The sequence below is a fragment of the Dromiciops gliroides genome, chromosome 3 (genome assembly GCF_019393635.1).
Source record: "Dromiciops gliroides isolate mDroGli1 chromosome 3, mDroGli1.pri, whole genome shotgun sequence".
Taxonomy (NCBI): domain Eukaryota; kingdom Metazoa; phylum Chordata; class Mammalia; order Microbiotheria; family Microbiotheriidae; genus Dromiciops; species Dromiciops gliroides.
Genome location: NC_057863.1, coordinates 101,770,332 through 101,782,286, shown reverse-complemented (window position 1 = coordinate 101,782,286; position 11,955 = coordinate 101,770,332). Strand labels below are relative to the sequence as shown.

Below are 11,955 nucleotides of genomic sequence, written 5' to 3'. Positions count from 1 at the left end.
TTATAATTTATTGGCGACCACTCATTAGATATTTTAGACAGTTTAGCTAGAATTTTAGCCCTTAACACGTGGTAGCATTGACACTTAGCAAGTAGTGATATCATTCTCTTCAGTGTAAATTAAATTCCTTCATCCGATGTTAATATATGAAATTTCAGTGAATTTACTCAGAAAAAAAAAAAAAAAAAGATGCCTCCAACATCATCATGACCATGGGGGAAACAATCAGCAAACTGACCGTAGAAACCATCAGGCATATTCACACAATTAATTGTTAGCAAAGTACTGAGCAGATTGCTTTTGGACTGATTGTTTCACATGATTATCAACACTGAACTCTCTAATTCCCAGTCTCATTGGTAGCCTCAGTATGAGTGAATGAAATGTGACCCTTCTATAGTAAATTAAAAAAAAAAAATCAGAGAATTTTGAGCTGGAAAGAATCTTAGAAATATAATCTAGTCCCAAGATGTGAAACAAACAAAAATGGAGCTTCTTTTTTCTGTAATACATATTGATCTTAGTAAAGTGTTCAATGCTTTAAAATGAAGTTTTTTGTTTTTGTTTTTTTTAAGATCTGGCTGCTTAGAGAAAGCACAAATTATAGTGCTATAAATAGAGAAAAGAGGATTGCTACTATCATAACTATTTAAAAGGATTGCTAATAAGTATATTTTCAAATTTCTTTATCACTAGTTCTACACTAAGCAATATCTCTTTTAATTTTGTTATATCTTCTTTCTCCCTGCTAGAAGTGAAAATGGCAGGACCTATGCTGTTCTTGGTGAATACCTCCAGAAGAAAGTCTCTCGACCAGTGTAAATCAGCAACTGTTCTACCGCTCTTGGTCTCAGAGCACCACACTGAGAGGTTAAATGGCTGGCCTGGGGTAACAAAGTTAGTATGAGTCAGAGGCAGGAATTATAGCCAGATGTTCTTGACTTCTGAACCTGGCCCTTTATCCAATATTCCACACTGCTTCTACTGTTAATATTGTTTTAAGTAAAATAATATTAGAGTGGGAGGAAGCCTTGAATTTTGTTTATTTCCCCTCTATATCATATACAAGAAGTAGTCATTCAGTACCTGCTTGAACGCCTCCAGTAACATGAGGATTAGTACTTTTTAAGAAATCCCATTTCAATTTGAGATAATCATTTTGATATGTATCCTTATATGGAGCTAAAATTTGCCTTCCCATGACTTGAAGTCATTGTTTCTAGTTTTGTGTTTTGTTTTTTGTTTTTTGTTTTTTTATTAAAGGACAAGCAAAATAAGTCAAATCTCTCTTCCATTGGCAGGGCAGAATTTTCAAATACTCAAAAATATTTAGTTCTTAATTGCATTGGCTAAACAAGCCTAGGCCATCCTATTAGGCTTCATTCCTTTAAAACAAACAAAACTACATATTTTCTAGATATTTTCCTCAGAAATTATATATTTTCATAACTCACATCTTTAATTTGTGATGTTAACTTTTTAAAATGTAAGTAGAGGAATTTATACTTATCACTGTTAAATGCTATTATATTAGACAAGGCCCATCATGCTAATCTTTCAATGATTTCTTGGGTCCTTGATTCTGTTAACCAACATTTTTACTACCTTTCCTCACCTTTTTTGCCATGCTAAAATTCAGTAGCAGGAATGAAAGAAAATTCTCATTCTGTCTTACAATATTATAATTTCTCTAGTGACTTCTAGAAATTGCACAATAGGGTGATTCCTTTAGTATCAATGTATGCATAAAATTTGCATTGATCTCATTAAAGTAAAAAAGAAAAGTGTTGAGGAACTTTCTGATCTTCAGGAGATATCTTATAATTTAATCTTATCAGGAGGAATGAAGTATTTACTGAAAGAACAGAAGTGCTTCAAAACGAAATTAAAAGTAAAAGAACCAAAGGAGCACAGAGGAATTCAAATATGCTTGAATATGTGATGAAGAGTGGAAGTCCAGTTACATATAAGAAGAGTTTTCAACATTTGTTTTCATAGGATTTTTAATTTCAAAATTTTCTCCCACTCTCCCTTCCCTCCTTCTTACCCAGGATAGTGTTGATTTAGAGTCTTTGAGATCTTGTCTTCCTCAAGTGGTCATCAGGAAAGACTGGATGCTGGTTTGGACTCATCAGGAAAACTGGACTCTTGTCTGGACTCTGGTTGTCTCTGGACTCACTTCTTGAGCTGTCAAACTCCTGGATTTTTACTAATCCTTAGCATATCATTGTCAATGATCAAATTAAACAGTAAGAGTTCTTCAAAATATAACTTATACTCAAACTCTCTCTCTCTCTCCATATATATATATATATATATATATATATATATATATATATATATATATACACACATACATATGTACACATATACATACACACACACACACATATAATATTACATTCCCCTCCTTTACATAATACAGGGTTCAGGTAGTTATACAATCTATAACACTTTTTACCACCATGTGTCTGGATCAAAGCCAAATTGAGTAATGTGTCCATGACATCTGAAAATGTTAGGGAAAGGTTACCATACCACATCTCATGGTTCTGAGACATCCAGCAATTGTGCTAGGCCACAGGTGGATGGATTCTCACCATGCCATCAGACTGAATGAAAGAAAAAAAAAACAATTTAAGTTAAACTAGGTACATGTGTTGGAGCTTCCATGACACCAGGCTATTTTAGGAGGGAGAGAGGAAGAAACTGGACTATGTCCAGTAATTGTGGTCTACATAGTCTCCATCATAAGGAAACCATGGACTTATGTGTACCCATCTCTTCACCTGTTGTACATATTCTCTCCAGGGACTACATCAAGCTCACTGTAAGAGCAGTTAGTCTCTGAAATGATAAGTTTCCATAATTCATAAATCTCATATTAATTTCACCAAAGACAGTATGATGGTAAAAATGCATGTTACATTGCATAACTGAGGATATACTTGTAATATATACAATAATTCCAAACCATATCCAGAGTATAATGACATATAAATGATAAATGAATGTAAATAGCTGATACTATTAGACATTCTTACACAATCTTCTTTAAGTAAGTAACCTTGTCATCTTGTACATGAATTCTCTATCTAGTATAATAATAGATACTTAAAGTTATAATCAATTTATCAAAAAGAAATAAAACTTTAATCAATAAGACTCAATATTCAATATGTTCATGGATAAATCAAGCAATAGGTTTCAATACCCCTTCTTCTGTTTTGTTTTTTTTTTAAACATAATCCCATAAACAAACTCATCAAACCCATGGTTTTGCCAAAAAAAATTGTGATAGCTTCTGAAGCCCAATGGCCCCACAGCATATACTTAAAATATCTTTGAAAATTCACTTAGTTTACAAAATTGAGTTAAAAAAAAAGCAAAAGAAACAAAAGTCATGGGCGGCTAGGTGGTGCAGTGGATAAAGCACCGGTCCTGGATTCAGGAGTACCTGAGTTCAAATCTGGCCTCAGACACTTGACACTTACTAGTTGTGTGACCCTGGGCAAGTCACTTAACCCCCATTGCCCTGTAAAAACAAAATAAAACAAAACAAACAAACAAAAAGAAACAAAAGTCAAAACAAAAACAAAAAAGGTTTGCTAAGTACCCTTTTGTGCTAATGAGGAAACTTAAGTGTGTAGTGATACTCTAGGCCTTTCCACTGCCTTTCAAAAACAAAACACAAAAAAGATGGTTTTAAGGAACAAGGGTTAAGTGGAGGAAGGGAAAGGGGTGGGGGAGATAGGCCAGAAAACAAGGCCATGTGCTTCAGTGGTTCACCTGCAGAAGTAAAAGCTTGTTAAAGTTAAATTATTATGCTGCTAGAGTTTGGGGTATACCACATCGTTTTAACTGGTTCCCCAATTCTCTGCATGCATTTAAGGAGCCCCACCTCAGTTGGGGATGAGGCCCATAAGGACTCAGGAATGTCAGAGGGGATTTTGGATATATCCCCTACTGCTCCTTAAGCTTCTGGAAGCAAAGTTGGTAATAAATGAACAGTATCTTCCGGCAATTATAGAGAGATAGCCCCATCTGGAGCACAAGATACGGTTCCTCTAAGATTGCAAAGGAAATCACGACCTAATAAATTCACAGGGGCATCAGGCATAAGTAAGATTCAATGTTCCACTGTTAAAGGCCCCATAGATACCATGCAAGGGGCTAATCTTGCTACTCTTTGGGATTTTCCCAAAACTCCTACCACATTCAAAGATCTACAACTTTACATCCAGCATCTGGTTTACTTACTAATACTGATTTAGAAGCTCCTGTGTCTAGCAGACAATCATAATATGTGTCCCCAACTTTGAAGGTCACATGAGGTTTGTTACTCTGGGGAGGTGAATAGACTGGTACAAGAGTATTTAAAAATCAGGGTCTGGGAATATGTGGCTTTCTGTATCTATTTTCTATCCCTTCCCTTCATCTTGTCAATCTTGTGCCCCCCTCTAAGGGAATCCTTGGTTAGTCTGATTCTGGTTCTGTCCTTCTGTACTTCTCTGATAGGGTCTATGGTTATTCTGATACTGTCTCTCTGTATTCCCCTGAAAAGAGCTATTTCTATTTTGATTTCGCCTGTAATATGGCCTATCATTACCTTGGTCTTCATACATTATCTGTTTAAGTACTTGTCTCCAAGTCCTACAGTCCCTCAATGAGTGTCCTTCTTTAACACAGTAACCACATACCTTAGAGCCCTTCTGTTGGCCCTTAGATGCCTGTCCAGAAAGTGCTGGTGCCCAAATGCTCTGTTTAGGCTTATTCTCCTCACGTGAGTCAAAGACATAGGTAGCAAGTTCCTTAAGCCTATCTATAATCAAAGTTCTCCAGTCTGGACATTGTGTCAGAAAATATTTGCGGGTTTCTGGCACCAAATTGTAAATGAATGTGTTAAACACAATATAGGAATCTTTTAAATCTAGTGGATCCAGGCTGGTATATTGTCTAGCAGCTTCACAAAGTCTATCATAAAACCTATTAGGTCTTCCATTAGGCTCCTGATCTAGGTTTATGAATTTCTGCCAGTTTTCAGATTTTCTAGAGCAAGATTCCATTCCATTTAGAAGTGTTTCCCTAGCATCTTTTAATTCTCAGAATTGCTGTTCATCATTATAATTCCACTTTGGGTCCCGGAGAGGCCATGCCATAACAGCCTGGCCTTTCAATAACAGGGCATTTCCTGTTGAGATAGTATCTGTAATCTTACTCAGGGATAGTAAAGTTTCCATAATGTAATGATTGGAATGATGCCAGCTGCTGGAGACTTACTGTAGGAAAGCTCCACCATGAGGAGAAGGCCTCTGAGGGCTAGGCCATGCAGCTTTTTTTTGGCATCAGGAAGTGATTGCTTGTGGGAGGAAGAGGGGATGAGGCTGGCTCTCTCGTGCTCTTTCCTCAGGACTCAGGTGGAGAAGGGAGTGAGAAGTGCCCTCAATCTTTAATAGACAGATAAATCTAGGCCTTTCTCTTTCTTTTCACCAAATTCTTATTCTCTTTAATAAATGCTTAAAAGTTTAACTCTTGCTAAAGCTTATAATTTATTGGTGACCACTCATTAGATATCTCAGAGAGACTAGCTAGAATTTTTTAGCCCCTTACAATAAGACAAGTAACATCAGCCCATGTGGGTTGATATGTATTAAATATAGTCCTTAACTGTGAAATTACAGTCTTTGGATTTTGATCAAATCTAGGGATGATTTCCATGCGATCAAGTCATTTTGGCTAAAGGGGCTGTATCATCTAACTTGTATTGCTGCTCCCTTTTTAGTTCATACTATAGCCTCATGCAAATGGAGCAGTTTCTGCTGATCTGATGCTAAAGATTGGTCAAGATCTGTTTCTGAACTCAGGTCATCTCCAGCAGAGGGAGCTGTCCTAGTGTCTCTCTAACCACGTGGTCTAACATAGTCATATCCTTTTTTATCTTTCCCCCTTATTATGAAAAAATACGACATCACAATATTGCTAATAAAGAGGATAATCATTAGAGATATGGTTATATTTTCATGGCAAAATTCAAATTTAACTATAATACTATCAGTAACATTAAACATATGCCTGTTGAGGGGGACAGACTCTTCCACTCCATTATGCCAAAGGTTTCATCCTACATAGATGAGGAAAAAGCCAGTAAGATGAGAAAAGACTGAGTGGGCCATCTGAATGAATCTGGATGTTAAGTTGTCTCAAAATGCTCCAATGAAGAAAAGCATGAGGAAGAAAAATTATTCAAACATGTTGCCCTTTAAAGTGGACTGGCTTTTTCTCCTGGAGCAAGGCTTTTAGAAGCTTAAAGCAAAGGAGATTAGTTAAATGAGGGAAGTCAGTGGGGGAGGGTTAAAAGAAAGTCCACCAGATTAACTGGCTTGTGGCCAAGCTAGGGGTGGGTGGGTGGGTTCGTAAACTCTTGACTTGGCTGGCCAAACTGTGAGAGCCAAATCTGTTTTTTGGAAAGTTAACTGGGGACTTGCCAAAATATTGGGGTCCCAGGAATAATGAGGGATCTTTAGGTTCAAGGCTCCCTCCTCTCTTAACTACCCTTTTAGATATTTCTCCCAGGCCAATAAGAAAGTAGCCTTACAGCTTTATTTTCCACAAAAGGATCAGATTTTATTACTTGGGAATTAATTAAACAACAAAGGTGAAATTAATAAAACTCAAAAGATAAGGAAATAGGGAAAAAGAAATACAGATAAATTCTCTTAACTCTAAACTAAGTCTATGAAATCTCCAGATCATTCCCAATTAAGCTAATTCAAAGGAATGCAGATTTTATTGTGTTTACTCACCAAAACCTGGAAAGTCTGCTAGTTTTCTCGCATCACCAGGAAGAACCGAGAGAGTAAGCAAGAGACCAAGCATGAGAGAGTTCTTGAAGTGACTCCTCACCTACCCTCAATGAGTGTTCAATCTCCCTCCCCCAAAAGGGGAGGTCCTTCAAAAACTGCCTATGGAGAGTTCTCCTTCTGACCTTAGTAACATATGTAACTTCAGGGTGGACCAGGTGTGGCCCCTCCCAAATGAGTCAGCTAAAACTCCACTAATTTTTACCACAAATAATTTTTACCACATTAGAAAGCAATCTAATATAATGCATGCAATAATATTAAACATATTTCTGCATTAGACATATTGTGAAAGAAGAATCAGAGCATAAGGGAAAAACCTCAAAAAAGAATGGAAAAAAAATAGCCCAAAAGTAGAAGCAGTAGGGTTCAATATGCATTCATAAACCACAGTTCTTTTTTCTGGATGTTGAGAACATTTTCTATCATGAAGTTCTTTGAAATTGCTTTGGACCACTGCATTTCTAAAAGGAGCCAAATATATTACCATTATTCATCACACAATGTTGCTGTGTAAAATATTCTCCTGGTTCTTCTCCTTTCAGTCAGCATCAATTGATCTTAATTCTTCCAGGTTTCTCTGATCTCCTCCTGTTCATCATTACTTTTCACAATGATTTTTTAAAACTCCCTGTTCTAGGGGCAGAGCCAAGATGGCGGAAGAAAAGCTGGGACCCTCCCAGGTCCAGAAAATCTGTCCACATACCTTCAAAAATAATGCAATAAAACACTCTTGGAGCAGCCTAACCCACATAAGAACAGAATGAGACTCTTCCAGCCAAAGATTACTTAATTAGGTAACTGGATTCACCTGCTGTTCAGTCTAAGAGAGGAGTGCAGCACGTGGGGCGTCAGGACCACCCTCAAGCAGGCAATACCTCTAACCAAACCTCACAATCTTCAGCTGCTTCTTCTGAGGCTCAGCTGGTCGGCTGGTGAGGGGGTCCCATGGATGAGGGGAATAGCTATGGTCACTGCTACAACTGGTGCAGGGATCACATATTCTGAACCAGCAAACAAAGTTGAAGGACAGCCACCAACTTGGGGAGAGCACAGGCATGTCAAGCTTCTATAGAGAATCAGATTCCAATCAGACTTCTGTTTCCCAGTCAAAGAGAAAGTGGGCTGTGGTTACTCACAGGCCAGGCAGGCTGAGAAAAAGCCCAATTATCCCCTGGGCCAAGCTATAGCTAGGGACAGTGTGGCCTGGAAACAGCGCTACACTTTAAGAAGGAGTTAAAAGCCAAGAAATAGGCAGTCAAGATGAGTAAGTAGGAGAAAGCAGCAGATAATCAAAAGCTGCTTTGGGGCCAAGCTAGACCAGAATACACCCTCAGAAGAAGATAATTACAAAGTTAAAGCTCTGACACAAAAAGCTTCAAAAAAAAATATGAATTGATCTCAGGCCTTAGAGGCACTCAAAAGGGACTTTGAAGAGAAAGTAGAAGTGATAGAAGGAAGATTTAGAGAGGTGGAGGAAAGAATGGAAAGAGAAATGAGAGTGATGTAGGAAAGTTGTGAGAAAAAAGTTAACAGATTGAAAAGCCAAACAAAAAGGGATATTTTAAAAAACTCTCTAAAAAAACAATTGCCTAAGAATTAGGATTGAACAAATGGAAGCTATTGACTTTATGAGAAACCAAGACACAATAAAGCACATCCAAATGAATAAAAAAATAGAAGGAAATATGAAATATCTCCTTGGAAAAAGAGCTGACCTGGAAAATAGATCCAGGAGATATAATATGCAAATCATTGGATTACCTGAAAACCATGACCAAAGTAAGAGCTTAGATACCATCTTCCAAGATTGTCAGGGAAAATTGCCCTGACATTCTAGAAGCAAAAGTTAAAATATAAATTGAAAGAATCCACTGATCATCTTCTGAAAGAGATCCCAAAAGGAAAACTTCTTGGAATAGTATAGCCAAATTTCAGAGATCCCAAATCAAGGAGAAAATATTGCAACCAGCTAGAAAGAACAAATTCAAATACTGTGGAGCCACAGTCAGGATAACACAAGATATAGCAGCTTCTCCATTAAAGGACTGGAGGGCATGGAATATAGATATTCTGGAGGGTAAAGGAACTGGGACTAAAATCATTACCCAGCAAAATTGAGTATAAACTTGCAGGGGAAAAAATGGGACTTCAAAGAAAAAGAAGACTTTCAGGCATTTGTGATGATAAGATCTGAACTAAATAGAAAATTTGACTTTCAAAAAGAAGACCCTAGGGAAACATAAAAAGATAAACAGGAAAAATAAATCATGAGAGACATTAAAAGGATAAACTGTTTACATTCTTACATTAGAAGATAACACTTCCAACTAATAAGAACTTTCTCAGTATTAGGGCAGCTGACAGGAATATACTTAGACAGAGGGCACAGGTATGAATTGAATATGATGGAACGATATATGTAAGGCATTTATCCTTGTTTTTTGTAGGGCAGGCAGGTTGGGGTGGCTTATGTCTGCGGCTGGATTTGGGCTCAAGGCCTCTTGGGTCCAGGGATGATGCTTGTTCCACTGTGGCACCTAGCTAATCCATGATGACATCTTCAAAATAAGTTAAGGGGTAAGAGGAATGCACTAGAAGAAAGAGAAAGAGAGAGGTAGAAGGGTGTAAAGTAACTCAAATAAAAGAAATAAGAAAAAGCTTATGGAGTAGAGGGGAAAAGGGGAAGGAGTTGGGGAGTGAGTCTTACTTTCATCAGAATTGGCTCAAACAGGGAATAACATAAACACTCAAGTGGGTATAGTAGTATGTTTCACCCTGAGGGAAAGTGGGAGGGGAAGGGGAAAAGGTGGGGAGAGGTGAAGTAAGGTAAGGCAGAGTGGGGGAGGGGGCAATAAACAGAAAAACACTTTTGAGGAGGGATAGGGTGAAAGAAAATAAAAAATAGAATAAATATCAAGGGGAGGGCATAGGATGAAAGATAATACAGTTAGCAATAGTAACTGTGAAAGAAATGATGAGCAGGATGCTATCAGAAAGACATATGAAAAATGCAAACCATCAACAGAGAAAGAACTGATGGTATTTGAATACAGATTGAAGTATAACAGTTATTCTGTCTATTTTCATTCACAGCTCGAGTAACGTGAAAATGCTTGGCATAATTGCACATGTATGACATATTGAATTGCTTGATTCCATAGGGAGAGTTGAGGAGGGAGGGAGAAGAAAATTTAGAACACAAAGTTTTTTAAAAAATCAATGTGAAGAAACGATAAGCAGCCAGATTTCAGAAAAACCTGAAAGGACTTACATGAACTGATGCTGATTGAGAAGAGCAGAACCAGGAAAACATTGTACACAGTATCAACAACATTGTGTGTTGATCACCTGTGATAAACTTGACTCTTCTCAGCAATGCAATGGTCCAAGATAGTTCCAAGGACTCATGATGGAAAATGCTTTCCAAATTAAAAACAAAACAAAACAAAACAAAACTGTGGAATCTAGATGCATATTGAACCATACAATCCCTACTTTTTTTGTTTTCATTTTTTGAGATTTTCCCCTTTTGCTCTGAGTCTTATTTCACAGAATGACTAATGCAGAAATATGTTTAATGTGATTATATATATATATATATATATATATATATATATATATATATATATATATATATATATATAACCTATATCAGATTGCTTGCTGTCTTGGGAAAGGGTGAGTGTGTAGAGCGAGGAAGATTTAAAACTAGAAATCTTATAGAAACAAATGTTGAAAACTATCCCTACATGTAACTAGAAAATAACAAAATACTATATTAAGACTTTGGGTTCTAAATTTTCTTCCTTCCTCCCTCCTCAACCCTCCCCATGATATACAGCAATTCAATATGTCATAAATGTGTAATTATGCAAAACATCTTCTCATTAGTCAGGTTGGGAAAGAAAATAGACAGAATAACTGTTATACCACAATCTGTATTCAAATACCATCAGTTCTTTCTCTGTTGATGGTTTGCATTTTTCTTATTTCCTTTTGATATCCTACTGCTCATCATTTCTTTCACAGTTACTATTGCTAACTGTATTACCCTCCATCTTATTCCCTCCATTTGATATTTACTCTCCTTTCTATCTTCCTTTCACCCTATTCCTACTGGAAACTGTTTTGCTTTTTACTGCCCCTTGCCCCAATCTGCCCTTCCTTCCTTCTCCTCTGCCCCTTCCCCCTCCCCCCTCCCCCATCCCATCTCCTTCCCCTCCCATTTCACTCAGGGTACAATATATTACTGTACCCACTTGAGTCTCTTTGAGCCAATTCTGATGAGAGTACAGTTCACTCACTCCCTCACTCCTTCCCCATCTTCCCCTCCACTCCATAAGCTTTTTCTTGTTTCTTTTATGTGAGTTACTTTTCCCCAGTCCACCTCTCCCTTTCCCTTTCTTCAAGTGCATTTCTCTTACCCTTTAACTTTATTTTGAAGATGTCATCATGGGTCAGCTAGGTGACACAGTGAACAAAGCACCATCCCTGGACCCAGGAGGCCCTGAGCCCAAATCCAGCCCCAGACATAAGCTAACCCACCCTGCCTGCTCCACAAAAACAAGGATAAACAAAAACAAATTCTTTACAGGTATCATTCCTTCATATTCAATTCACACCTGTACCATCTGTCTAAATATATTCCTTTCAGCTGCCCTAATACTGAGAAAGATCTTATGAGTTAGAAGAAGTATCTTCTCAACTAGGAATGTAAACAGTTTAAACTTTTAATACACCTCATGATTTCTTTGCCTTTTTATGCTTCTCTAAGGTCTTGTGTTTGAAAATCAAATTTTCTATTCAGTTCAGGTCTTTTCATCACAAATGCCTGAAAGTACTCTTTTTCACTGAAGTCCTACATTTTCCCTGAAAGATTATACAGTTTTCCTGGGTAGGAAATTTTAGGCTGTAGCCCCAGTTTCTTTGCCCTCCACAATATCATATTCCATGACCTCTGGTCCTTTAATGTAAATGGTGCTAGATCTTGTGTTATCCTTACTGTAGCTCCACAGAATTTTGATTCCTTCTTTCTAGCTGCTTGCAATATTTTCTCCTTGACTTGTGATCTCTGGAATTTGGCTATAATATT

General features: G+C 37.3%; 1 pseudogene; it reads left to right on the top strand.

Annotated features, from left to right (window-relative positions):
- The first annotated feature begins 760 nt into the window (after positions 1-760).
- The window catches only part of LOC122747190, a 75,083-nt pseudogene continuing 63,888 nt past the window's right edge, over positions 761-11,955 (top strand).